This window comes from Pelophylax lessonae (assembly GCF_965119305.1).
Source record: "Pelophylax lessonae genome assembly, chromosome: 4".
Taxonomy (NCBI): domain Eukaryota; kingdom Metazoa; phylum Chordata; class Amphibia; order Anura; family Ranidae; genus Pelophylax; species Pelophylax lessonae.
The window spans coordinates 408,661,170-408,676,073 of NC_138771.1; positions in this window are offsets into that span (position 1 = coordinate 408,661,170).

The following is a 14,904-nucleotide window of genomic DNA, read 5'->3' on the forward strand; positions in this document are numbered from 1 at the left end:
AAAAAATATTTAGGGGACAAAAGAGTTTATTGCTGCCCTGTCCGCGTATGTTACAGTGAGATACACCCATTGCATACTGTTGTATTGCGCCTTGCAATAAAAAAACTATTTAGCGGACAAAAAAAGTTTATTGCGGCCCTGTCTGCATATGTAACAGTGAAATACACCCATTGCATACTGTTGTATTGCGCCTTACAATAAAAAAAACTATTTAGGGGACAAAAGAGTTTATTGCTGCCCTGTCCGCGTATGTTACAGTGAGATACACCCATTGCATACTGTTGAATTGTGCCTTGCAATAAAAAAACTATTTAGGGGACAAAAGAGTTTATTGCTGCCCTGTCTGTGAATGTTACAGTGAGATACACCCATTGCATACTGTTGAATTGCGCCTTGCAATAAAAAAAAACATTTAGGGGACAAAAAAAGTTGATTGCGGCCCTGTCTGCATATGTTACAGTGAAATACACCCATTGCATACTGTTGTATTGCGCCTTGCAATAAAAAAAATATTTAGGGGACAAAAGAGTTTATTGCTGCCCTGTCCGCGTATGTTACAGTGAGATACACCCATTGCATACTGTTGTATTGCGCCTTGCAATAAAAAAACGATTTAGGGGACAAAAGACTTTATTGCTGCCCTGTCCGCCTATGTTACAGTGAGATACACCCATTGCATACTGTTGAATTGCGCCTTGCAATAAAAAAAAATTTAGGGAACAAAAGAGTTTATTGCTGCCCTGTCCGCGTATGTTACAGTGAGATACACCCATTGCATACTGTTGTATTGCTCCTTACAATAAAAAAAACTATTTAGGGGACAAAAAAAGTTGATTGCGGCCCTGTCTGCATATGTTACAGTGAGATACACCCATTGCATACTGTTGTATTGCGCCTTGCAATAAAAAAAACTATTTAGGGGACAAAAAAAGTTGATTGCGGCCCTGTCTGCATATGTTACAGTGAGATACACCCATTGCATACTGTTGTATTGCGCCTTGAAATAAAAAAACTATTTAGCGGACAAAAAAAGTTGATTGCGGCCCTGTCTGCATATGTTACAGTGAGATACACCCATTGCATACTGTTGTATTGCGCCTTGCAATAAAAAAAAACATTTAGGGGACAAAAAAAGTTGATTGCGGCCCTGTCTGCATATGTTACAGTGAAATACACCCATTGCATACTGTTGTATTGCGCCTTGCAATAAAAAAAACTATTTAGGGGACAAAAGAGTTTATTGCTGCCCTGTCCGCGTATGTTACAGTGAGATACACCCATTGCATACTGTTGAATTGCGCCTTGCAATAAAAAAATATTTAGGGAACAAAAGAGTTTATTGCTGCCCTGTCCGCGTATGTTACAGTGAGATACACCCATTGCATACGTATTGCGCCTTGCAATAAAAAAACTATTTAGGGGACAAAAATATATTAAATTGCGGCTTAGTCTGTATCTGTATGTGTTGGATACTGTTGTTCTAGTCCGCTATTCAATAAACACCCATTTAGGGAAAAAATATTACATTGCGGCTTAGTCTGCATATTTTACTGTGAGATAAACTCGTTGGATACTGTTGTTCTAGTCCGCTATTCAATAAACACCAGTTTAGGGAAAAAATATTAAATTGCGGCCTTGTCTGTATCTGTACGTGTGAGATACACCCGTTGTAAACTGTTGTATTGCGCCTTGCAATAAAAACCCATTTCGGGGAAGATCCAAAGTTCGATAAATATGAGGGGAAGGTCAAATAAGGGACGTGGCCTGGGTCATGGTGTTGCTGGTGGAGCTCCTGTTGCAAGGAGAGGATGTGGTCGATCTGTGCCAGCTACATGCACAGGTGAAACACCTTCCTCAGCTGCGAGTAGGCGACAGAACCTGCAGCAGTATTTGGCAGGGCCTAATGTGCCTCTACAAATGTTGAGGCCAGAACAAGTACAGGCGATAGTAGATTGGGTTGCTGACGGTGCCTCCAGTTCCTTCACATTGTCTCCCACCCAGTCTTCTGCTGAAAGGTCAGAGTTGGCACCTGCAGCCGATGTCCATCAAACTGTCACCGCACCCCCTTGCAAATCAGCCAAGCAGTCTGAGCCCCAATTCATGCAGCATTCTCTTCTTATTTTTGATGACTCTGTTAGCATGGTTTCCCAGGGCCATCCACCTACACCCATTGCATACTGTTGTATTGCGCCTTGCAATAAAAAAACTATTTAGCGGACAAAAAAAGTTTATTGCGGCCCTGTCTGCATATGTTACAGTGAAATACACCCATTGCATACTGTTGTATTGCGCCTTGCAATAAAAAAAATATTTAGGGGACAAAAGAGTTTATTGCTGCCCTGTCCGCGTATGTTACAGTGAGATACACCCATTGCATACTGTTGTATTGCGCCTTGCAATAAAAAAACGATTTAGGGGACAAAAGACTTTATTGCTGCCCTGTCCGCCTATGTTACAGTGAGATACACCCATTGCATACTGTTGAATTGCGCCTTGCAATAAAAAAAAATTTAGGGAACAAAAGAGTTTATTGCTGCCCTGTCCGCGTATGTTACAGTGAGATACACCCATTGCATACTGTTGTATTGCTCCTTACAATAAAAAAAACTATTTAGGGGACAAAAAAAGTTGATTGCGGCCCTGTCTGCATATGTTACAGTGAGATACACCCATTGCATACTGTTGTATTGCGCCTTGCAATAAAAAAAACTATTTAGGGGACAAAAAAAGTTGATTGCGGCCCTGTCTGCATATGTTACAGTGAGATACACCCATTGCATACTGTTGTATTGCGCCTTGAAATAAAAAAACTATTTAGCGGACAAAAAAAGTTGATTGCGGCCCTGTCTGCATATGTTACAGTGAGATACACCCATTGCATACTGTTGTATTGCGCCTTGCAATAAAAAAAAACATTTAGGGGACAAAAAAAGTTGATTGCGGCCCTGTCTGCATATGTTACAGTGAAATACACCCATTGCATACTGTTGTATTGCGCCTTGCAATAAAAAAAACTATTTAGGGGACAAAAGAGTTTATTGCTGCCCTGTCCGCGTATGTTACAGTGAGATACACCCATTGCATACTGTTGAATTGCGCCTTGCAATAAAAAAATATTTAGGGAACAAAAGAGTTTATTGCTGCCCTGTCCGCGTATGTTACAGTGAGATACACCCATTGCATACGTATTGCGCCTTGCAATAAAAAAACTATTTAGGGGACAAAAATATATTAAATTGCGGCTTAGTCTGTATCTGTATGTGTTGGATACTGTTGTTCTAGTCCGCTATTCAATAAACACCCATTTAGGGAAAAAATATTACATTGCGGCTTAGTCTGCATATTTTACTGTGAGATAAACTCGTTGGATACTGTTGTTCTAGTCCGCTATTCAATAAACACCAGTTTAGGGAAAAAATATTAAATTGCGGCCTTGTCTGTATCTGTACGTGTGAGATACACCCGTTGTAAACTGTTGTATTGCGCCTTGCAATAAAAACCCATTTCGGGGAAGATCCAAAGTTCGATAAATATGAGGGGAAGGTCAAATAAGGGACGTGGCCTGGGTCATGGTGTTGCTGGTGGAGCTCCTGTTGCAAGGAGAGGATGTGGTCGATCTGTGCCAGCTACATGCACAGGTGAAACACCTTCCTCAGCTGCGAGTAGGCGACAGAACCTGCAGCAGTATTTGGCAGGGCCTAATGTGCCTCTACAAATGTTGAGGCCAGAACAAGTACAGGCGATAGTAGATTGGGTTGCTGACGGTGCCTCCAGTTCCTTCACATTGTCTCCCACCCAGTCTTCTGCTGAAAGGTCAGAGTTGGCACCTGCAGCCGATGTCCATCAAACTGTCACCGCACCCCCTTGCAAATCAGCCAAGCAGTCTGAGCCCCAATTCATGCAGCATTCTCTTCTTATTTTTGATGACTCTGTTAGCATGGTTTCCCAGGGCCATCCACCTACACCCATTGCATACTGTTGTATTGCGCCTTGCAATAAAAAAACTATTTAGCGGACAAAAAAAGTTTATTGCGGCCCTGTCTGCATATGTTACAGTGAAATACACCCATTGCATACTGTTGTATTGCGCCTTACAATAAAAAAACTATTTAGGGGACAAAAGAGTTTATTGCTGCCCTGTCCGCGTATGTTACAGTGAGATACACCCATTGCATACTGTTGAATTGTGCCTTGCAATAAAAAAACTATTTAGGGGACAAAAGAGTTTATTGCTGCCCTGTCTGTGAATGTTACAGTGAGATACATTCATTGCATACTGTTGAATTGCGCCTTGCAATAAAAAAAAACATTTAGGGGACAAAAAAAGTTGATTGCGGCCCTGTCTGCATATGTTACAGTGAAATACACCCATTGCATACTGTTGTATTGCGCCTTGCAATAAAAAAAATATTTAGGGGACAAAAGAGTTTATTGCTGCCCTGTCCGCGTATGTTACAGTGAGATACACCCATTGCATACTGTTGTATTGCGCCTTGCAATAAAAAAACTATTTAGGGGACAAAAGACTTTATTGCTGCCCTGTCCGCCTATGTTACAGTGAGATACACCCATTGCATACTGTTGAATTGCGCCTTGCAATAAAAAAAAACTGTCACCGCACCCCCTTGCAAATCAGCCAAGCAGTCTGAGCCCCAATTCATGCAGCATTCTCTTCTTATTTTTGATGACTCTGTTAGCATGGTTTCCCAGGGCCATCCACCTAGCCCTGCCCCAGAAGTGGAAGAGATTGAGTGCACCGATGCCTAACCACTTATGTTTCCAGATGAGTACATGGGAGGACCATCGCAGCACGTCTCGGATGATGACGAAACACAGGTGCCAACTGCTGCGGAATTCCGAATTGTGGAGACCGACAAGGGTTGCAGGGGTGAAGACTGGGTGGAGGACGATATGGAGGGCGATGAGGTCCTCGACCCCACATGGAATCTACGTCATGCAGGTGACCTGAGTAGTTTGGAGGAAGAGACGGTGGACGCCTAGAGCCACCAGCACAGCAGAAGAGGGAGCAGGGTGCAAAAGCGGAGCGGCCGTGCCCTAGACACTACGCCTGCTACTGCCCAACGCAGCAAGTAACCGAGCACACCAAAGCCAGCTCACAGGAGTTCCCTAGTGTGGCAGTTCTTTAGACAATGTGATGATGACAGGACACGAGTGGTTTGCACGCTGTGCAATCAGAGCCTGAAGCGAGGCATAAACCTTCTCAACCTGAGCACAACCTGCATGACCAGGCATCTAAGTGCAAAGCACGAGCTGCAATGGAGTGCACACCTCAAAAAACAAGAAAGGTCTCTGGCTCCTCCTGCTTCCTCTTCTGCTGCTGCAGTCGCGGCCTCTTCATCCACCTCTGTAGTGACAGTGGCACCTGCCACCCCGCAAACAGAGGATCCACCAGCAACACCACCACCTGGGTTACCAACAACCATCTCCACAATGTCCCGTGGAAGCGTTCAGCTTTCTATCTCCCAAACACTGGAACGGAAGAGGAAGTACCCCCCTACCCACCCGCGATCCCTGGCCCTGAATGCCAGCATTTCAAAATTCATGGCCTTTGAAATGCTGTCATCCCGGCTGGTGGAGACGCACAGTTTTAAGAGACTTATGGCGGTGGCTGTCGCACAGTACATCATGCCCAGCCGCCACTACTTTTCCAGGCAAGCCATCCCTTCCCTTCACAACCAAGTGGGTGACAAAATCAGGTGCGCACTGCGCAACGCCATCTGTGGCAAGGTCCACCTAACTACGGATACGTGGACCAGTAAGCACGGTCAGGGATGTTATATCTCCCTAAAAGCACACTGGGTAAATGCAGTGGTGGCTGGGCCTGAGGCGGATAGCAGTTTGGCGCATGTCCTTCCACCACCGAGGATTGCAGGGCGCTTCAGTTTGCCTCCTGTTCCTAACTCCTCCTACTCCGCTTCCTCATCCTCTACTGCCTCCTCTTCCGGTCAGAGTAACACCTTCACCACCAACTTCAGCACAGCCAAGGGTAAACGACAGCAGGCAGTTTTAAAACTTGCCTGTTTGGGTGAAAAACCACACACCGCGCAGGAGTTGTGAAGGGGCATTGAACGGCAGACCGATGAGGGGTTGCTGTCAGTGAGCCTCAAGCCCGGCCTGGTGGTGTGCGATAACGAGTGAAATCTCATAGCAGCTTTGGGCCTAGCTGGTTTGACACACATCCCTTGCTTGGCGCATGTGCTGAATTTGGTGGTGCAGAGGTTCCTTAGAAATTACCCCGATATGTCAGAGCTGCTGCATACTTTCGGCGTTCTCACCCTGCTGCTGCTCGCCTGTCAGCGCTGCAGCATAACTTCGGCCTTCCCACTCACCGCCTCATATGTGACATGCCCACAAGGTGGAACTCCACCTTGCACATGCTGGCCAGACTGTGCAAGCAGCAGCAGGCCATAGTGGAGTTTCAGCTGCAGCACACACGCATGAATCGCTCTGCGGAACAGCACCACTTCACCACCAATAACTGGGCCACCATGCTTGACCTGTGTGCCTTGTTGCGCTGTTTCGAGTACTCCACCAACATGGCCAGTGCCGATGACGCCGTTCTCAGCCTAACTATCCCACTTCTATGCCTTCTTGAAAAAACACTTCGGGCGATGATGTAAGAGGATGTGGCACAGGATGAGGAGGAGGAGGATGAAGAGGTAACATTTCCATGGCTTTCAGGGCAGTCATTCGCAAGTGGCTCCGAGGGTGGGTTCCTGCACACACAAACGCCAGGGACACAACTGTCCAGCAGGGGCACAGTTCTGGAGGATGACAAGGATGAGGAGGAGGAGATGGAGGAGGATATGGAACCATGTTCACAGCAGGGTGGCACCCAGGCCAGCTCATGGCCATCTATGGTGCATGGCTGGGGGGATACAGAGGACACAGAGGATACACCTCCCACAGAGGACAGCTTTTCGTGGCCTCTGGGCAGCCTGGCACACATGAGCGATTACATGCTGCAGTGTCTCCGCAACGACCGCCGAGTTTCCCACATAGTAACTTGTGCTGATTACTGGGTGGCCACCCTGCTGGATCCCCGTTACAAGGACAATGTACCATCCTTAATTCCCTCACTGGAGCGTGATCGGAAGATGCGCGAGTACCAGCGCACGCTGGTAGATGCGCTGCTGGTGGCATTCCCACCTGACAGCGGGGGCACAGTGGAAGCACAAGGCCAAGGCAGGGGAGGAGGAGGAAGAGGTCATCAATGCTGCCAGGGCACCGCCAGCACCTCAGAAGGCAGGGTTAGCATGGCCGAAATGTGGAAAAGCTTTGTCAGCACACCACAACAAGCAGCAGCACCACCAGCTGATTTGGAACATCTTAGCAGGAGGCAGCATTTCACTAACATGGTGGAGCAGTATGTGTGCACACGCCTAGACGTACTGAATGACGGGTCTGCCCCCTTCAACTTCTGGGTCTCCAAGTTGGGCACATGGCCTGAGCTTTCCCTTTATGCCTTGGAGGTGCTGGCCTGCCCTGCAGCCAGTGTATTATCTAAACGGGTATTTAGCACAGCTGGGGGCGTTATCACAGAAAAGCGCAGCCGCCTGTCCAGAGCCAATGTGGACAAGCTCACATTCATTAAAATGAACCAGGCATGGATCCCACAGGACTTGTACCTTCTGCAGAATAGTCATGTATACCGGCCTTACCCAGTGTAAGATTCTGGTACCTCTGGTACCCTTATTTTCTATTTTCTTTTCAAATATGCGTCCCACCTTTCTAATTAGGTGGTACGCATACACCTTTAAGACGGATGACGTCATCGCCGAGCGCCGCAGAACGGCTATTTCAACCGCCGGCGTTCTCTCTCACATTGTTCGTTCAACCTGCCGTGTGTCCACATGCTTACAAGCAGATCTCAAGATCCATCCCATCTTCCATGTGTCGCTACTGAAGCCCCATGTTCCTACTCAAGGAATCAGGCCTACCATCTTGCCTCCACCTCCAGTTCAAGTTGAAGGCGGAGAAGAATATGAGATTAAGGAGATTTTGGATTCTCGTATCCACAGAGGAAGACTCCAGTATCTCATAAGATGGAAGAACTATGGACCCCAAGACGACACCTGGTTGGATACCACTGATGTTCACGCACCTAGACTTATACGAAGATTTCACTCGAAATACCCGGAGAAACCAGTGCTATAGGCCTTCCGGAGCCGGCCATAAGGGGGGGGGGGTACTGTAAGATTCTGGTACCTCTGGTACCCTTATTTTCTATTTTCTTTTCAAATATGCGTCCCACCTTTCTAATTAGGTGGTACGCATACACCTTTAAGACGGATGACGTCATCGCCGAGCGCCGCAGAACGGCTATTTCAACCGCCGGCGTTCTCTCTCACATTGTTCGTTCAACCTGCCGTGTGTCCACATGCTTACAAGCTTACCTTGCTACCGGAACCTCCAGCTATTCCCTTTTACTTGGAAACAGACCGGAACCTCGCTACCGATCCCTGTATCTCGCTACTGGATCAATCCCTTACTACTGGACCCTGCTACTACTAACTTTACTAGTGATAAGTACCCCACAGGGGAATCCTCCATAACCTTACTTACACTATCTACCTCTGCACATAAGGACTGTTACTATCTATGCATACTAATTCTATCATCTGCACTGTTACAAAGATTGCTAGCTCTTGAGTCTACTACCATCTATCTTTGCACTGGGTTAGTCTATCCTGTATTTGTCATCTGCTGTCCTTACCACCTGTTACCATACTCGATTACTAACCTATCTGCATTCTACCTAATACCATCTAATACTCTCCTGAACATTTCTATCAAGTGCTTGCCATCTCTGTCACTGTTCACACCTGTCCCTTCAGCACATCATCTTCATACTGTTATATACATCCTATCACTCCAGGAACATCTTATTGAGTGTGTATATCTGTATGCTGAAGCTGACAAGCCCACAGTGATGAGTCTGGAGAGTTGGATCTGGTTATTCAACACATCTCTACATGGCTACTGAGTGGAGATTCTGCAGCTGCAAATCCAGCCTACTACAAAAACGCAGGAGCGTTACAGATTGAACGAACCACAAAAAATGGATTCAGCAGAATTACCCACTCAAGTGACACAATTAACACAACAAGTAAATGCATTAATGCTTGCTCTTACTGAAGTAAAAGAAGAAAATCAGACTCTGATACAGCAGGTAACCCGTCTTTCACGGCTCACTGCTGCTCAACCCCCTGAACCTAAAATAAACCCTCCCCTAGTGTTTACAGGTGATCGGAAAAATTTTCATGAATTCGAAAACGCATGTCATTTGCTTTTTTTGTTAAAACCTCGTACATACCCTACTGATCAAATTAAAGTCTGTACCGTTATCTCATACTTAAGGGGTGATCCACGGGCCTGGGCAGACTCTCTCTTTGAGAAAAATGATCAGCTTCTCAACTCCTATTCTTTATTCCTAGCGGAACTCGCTAGTTTATATGATGACCCCAACAGGCAGAGTACTGCTGATATTCAATTGAGGGCTTTAAAACAAGGAAGGAGACCTGTAGAAGATTTTGTAGCTGAGTTCAAAAGATGGACCCTTGATTCAGGGTGGAATGACACATCTCTGCGAACTCAATTCAGACTCGGGTTGTCAGAAGCTGTTAAAGACGAGCTCGCCCGAGCGGATTTACCTGGCACCTTAGATGCCTTAATACAACTCAGTATCAACATCGACAGGCGACTGCGTGAAAGAAGGGCTGAAAAAATGGGAATGCCATTGTCTAGTCCTTCTCGGATTTCGGCCGTCGACCCTACTCCCATGGAGGTAGGAACCATACGCCCACCTTTATCAACTACTGAACGAGCCAGAAGAAGATCCAGAAACCTCTGCATGTACTGCGCATCCCCGGATCATTTGATAAGCGTCTGTCCCCTTGTCCGCAAAAAAGAGGGTGAGTGTTCACATGTCTTGCTAGGAGGATTAACGACTTCCTTTTCTAACCCCTATCTTTTTGTTCATTTGACATTGCAGTGGGACCAGACTAGGATTACCACCAAGGCTATGATCGACACCGGATCTTGTGGAAACTATATTGATACATGATTTGTTACCTTAAATAAAATACCTATTATTTCAAAACCTAAACCTGTTTCTGTTAGTTTCATTAACGGTATTCCACTATCTTCTGGTCCAATCACCAACCAGACACAAGCACTCCTTGTCACTACTAACGAGTCTCATATGGAGACCACCACTTTTGATATACTATCATCACCCCATTTTTCTATTATTTTGGGACTCCCCTGGTTACACACACATCAACCAATCATAGATTGGAAAAGACGGACTTTGTCTTTCCCTTCTCACTATTGCGAGATTACGTGTAACCTGCCATCTTTTGGAAAGATCCTGTCTGTGGTGTCAGATGAGATTGCACCACTATGCTATCAGGACCTGTCCGAAGTATTCCTTTAAAAAAATGCTCAAATGTTGCCTCCCCATAGGGATTATGATTGCACTATCGATCTACTCCCCAACAGCAAATTGCCTTTCGGTCATGTTTATCCTCTTTCTCAGGATGAACTTTCTCATCTCAAGGAATACTTGGATGAGAATTTGACAAAAGGTTTCATCAGACCCTCTACTTCTTCCACAGCTGCAGGACTTTTCTATGTCCGCAATAAGGATTCAAGTCTTAGGCCTATTATCGATTATAGGCAATTAAATACGATTACAATAAAGGATCGCTATCCTTTACCGCTCAACCCTGAACTCATTGAACAAGTGCGTGGGGCTACTTACTTCTCTAAATTAGACCTGAAAGGGGCATACAACCTAATCCGAATCCGTGACGGAGATGAGTGGAAAACAGCATTCAGAACCAGATACGGATTATTCGAATATCTTGTGATGCCATTCGGGTTGTGTAATGCTCCCGCAGCTTTCCAAAGGTTCATAAACTACATCTTTAGAGACTTACTTGATGTCTGTGTTGTAGTATATCTGGACGATATACTTATCTATTCTTGATCTCTCTCTGAACATATAAAACATGTAAGACTTGTGTTATCCAGATTACTTGCACACAATCTATACGTGAAATTAAAAAAATGCCTATTTCATAAGGAAGAAATATTATTTCTAGGATACATCATATCCAAAACCGGAATTAAGATGGATATGAGCAAGATATCCTGTATTCTGGACTGGCCTATACCAACAACTCGTAAGGCATTACAGCGATTCCTTGGATTTTCAAACTTCTATAGGAAGTTCATCAAGAACTTTTCTGCCATTGTGAGACCTCTCAAACAACTGACAAGTATAAAGAAACCATTCAAATGGTCAGAAGAAACAAATCGAGCTTTCTGCTTGTTAAAATCAAGCTTTACTTCTGCTCCGATACTACGCCATCCAGACCCATCCCTCCAATATATTCTGGAGGTAGATGCGTCAAATATGGCAGTAGGAGCAGTTCTCTCCCAACGACCAACAAATACTTCACCACTCCACCCAGTTGCTTTCTTTTCAAAATCATTAAGCAGCCCAGAGGTGAATTACCCAGTGGGTGAAAAGGAGTTGCTTGCCATAAAACTGGCACTGGAGAATTGGCGACATCTACTTGAGGGTACCCGGTTACCAATACTCATATATACAGATCATAAAAACCTTCAATACCTCCAGACTAACAAAACTCTCTCCCACCGGCAGGTACGATGGTCATTATTCTTCCTAAGATTCAACTTCTTAGTGACCTACACGCCTGCAGACAAAAATAAAAAAGCGGATGCGCTATCACGATTAACCGAAGATAACTGCGCTGAAATCCCTTCTATTCCTATAATACCCTATGAACGTATTATTGGGGTTGTTCGTTCCCTGAAGGAAGAGATTTTGCACAGTATAGGATTGGATTCACCTCCACCACAACTAAGTACTGATGCAGAAGGCTTCCTCTACTATAACGACAAACTTTACATACCCCCTACTATGCGCACCAAGATCTTGGAGTTATCACATGATGTGCCCATGGCAGGACATATGGGTATGACGAAAACCCTTAATTTGCTTACTAGGCAGTTTTGGTGGCCTGATATGAAGACGTCTGTACAAAAATTTGTATCTTCATGTGACATCTGTGCAAGGTCCAAAATTGACACTACAAAACCATCTGGTCTACTCTGCAGTCTACCAATACCCCAGGTTCCATGGGAGGTTGTATCCTTAGACTTTATAGTAGAACTACCACCTTCTAAAGGATTTAATACCATTCTAGTGTCAGTGGACCACCTGACAAAGATGGCACATTTCATCGCTATCCGTAGACTACCTTCATCCAAACAAACAGCGGAACTACTGATGAAACATGTGTTCAAGTTACACGGAATACCAAAGACTCTTTTATCAGACCGTGGTTCACAGTTCATCTCCAAATTTTGGCAAGCTCTTTGTCAAATATTACGGATTGAGCGAAAGCTCACTTCTCCCTACCACCCTCAGACCAACGGACAGACTGAAAGAGTCAACCAGTGTATAGAACAATATCTGCGTTGCTACACATCATACCTACAGGATGATTGGGTGGACCTTCTCCCTCTGGCGGAATTTGCTTATAACAACGCAACCCACAGTACTACTAAGCAAAGTCCGTTCTACTTGAACTATGGGTTTCATCCCACACTTCTTCCACCACACATCCTACCATCAAGTAACCCAGTAGCCTCAGACTATCTTACCCAAATAAAGGACTCTCTGGGTTTATTTAATACCACTATCTCACACGCCCACAGCCAACAAAAAAGGTACTACGACCTACGTAGAAGACCTTCTCCTCAGTATGCTATTGGGGACCTCGTTTGGCTATCAACAAGAAATTTAAGATTAAAGATCCCTAGCAAAAAGCTTGGACCTTTATTTCTGGGACCCTTCCCAATTATGAAACTTATTGGAAAAGCTGCAGTACAGCTCACCTTACGAGCAGATCTCAAGATCCATCCCATCTTCCATGTGTCGCTACTGAAGCCCCATGTTCCTAATCAAGGAATCAGGCCTACCATCTTGCCTCCACCTCCAGTACAAGTTGAAGGCGGAGAAGAATATGAGATTAAGGAGATTTTGGATTCTCGTATCCACAGAGGAAGACTCCAGTATCTCATAAGATGGAAGAACTATGGACCCCAAGACGACACCTGGTTGGATACCACTGATGTTCACGCACCTAGACTTATACGAAGATTTCACTCGAAATACCCGGAGAAACCAGTGCTATAGGCCTTCCGGAGCCGGCCTTAAGGGGGGGGGTACTGTAAGATTCTGGTACCTCTGGTACCCTTATTTTCTATTTTCTTTTCAAATATGCGTCCCACCTTTCTAATTAGGTGGTACGCATACACCTTTAAGACGGATGACGTCATCGCCGAGCGCCGCAGAACGGCTATTTCAACCGCCGGCGTTCTCTCTCACATTGTTCGTTCAACCTGCCGTGTGTCCACATGCTTACAAGCTTACCTTGCTACCGGAACCTCCAGCTATTCCCTTTTACTTGGAAACAGACCGGAACCTCGCTACCGATCCCTGTATCTCGCTACTGGATCACTCCCTTACTACTGGACCCTGCTACTACTAACTTTACTAGTGATAAGTACCCCACAGGGGAATCCTCCATAACCTTACTTACACTATCTACCTCTGCACATAAGGACTGTTACTATCTATGCATACTAATTCTATCATCTGCACTGTTACAAAGATTGCTAGCTCTTGAGTCTACTACCATCTATCTTTGCACTGGGTTAGTCTATCCTGTATTTGTCATCTGCTGTCCTTACCACCTGTTACCATACTCGATTACTAACCTATCTGCATTCTACCTAATACCATCTAATACTCTCCTGAACATTTCTATCAAGTGCTTGCCATCTCTGTCACTGTTCACACCTGTCCCTTCAGCACATCATCTTCATACTGTTATATACATCCTATCACTCCAGGAACATCTTATTGAGTGTGTATATCTGTATGCTGAAGCTGACAAGCCCACAGTGATGAGTCTGGAGAGTTGGATCTGGTTATTCAACACATCTCTACATGGCTACTGAGTGGAGATTCTGCAGCTGCAAATCCAGCCTACTACAAAAACGCAGGAGCGTTACAGATTGAACGAACCACAAAAAATGGATTCAGCAGAATTACCCACTCAAGTGACACAATTAACACAACAAGTAAATGCATTAATGCTTGCTCTTACTGAAGTAAAAGAAGAAAATCAGACTCTGATACAGCAGGTAACCCGTCTTTCACGGCTCACTGCTGCTCAACCCCCTGAACCTAAAATAAACCCTCCCCTAGTGTTTACAGGTGATCGGAAAAATTTTCGTGAATTCGAAAACGCATGTCATTTGATTTTTTTGTTAAAACCTCGTACATACCCTACTGATCAAATTAAAGTCTGTACCGTTATCTCATACTTAAGGGGTGATCCACGGGCCTGGGCAGACTCTCTCTTTGAGAAAAATGATCAGCTTCTCAACTCCTATTCTTTATTCCTAGCGGAACTCGCTAGTTTATATGATGACCCCAACAGGCAGAGTACTGCTGATATTCAATTGAGGGCTTTAAAACAAGGAAGGAGACCTGTAGAAGATTTTGTAGCTGAGTTCAAAAGATGGACCCTTGATTCAGGGTGGAATGACACATCTCTGCGAACTCAATTCAGACTCGGGTTGTCAGAAGCTGTTAAAGACGAGCTCGCCCGAGCGGATTTACCTGGCACCTTAGATGCCTTAATACAACTCAGTATCAACATCGACAGGCGACTGCGTGAAAGAAGGGCTGAAAAAATGGGAATGCCATTGTCTAGTCCTTCTCGGATTTCGGCCGTCGACCCTACTCCCATGGAGGTAGGAACCATATGCCCACCT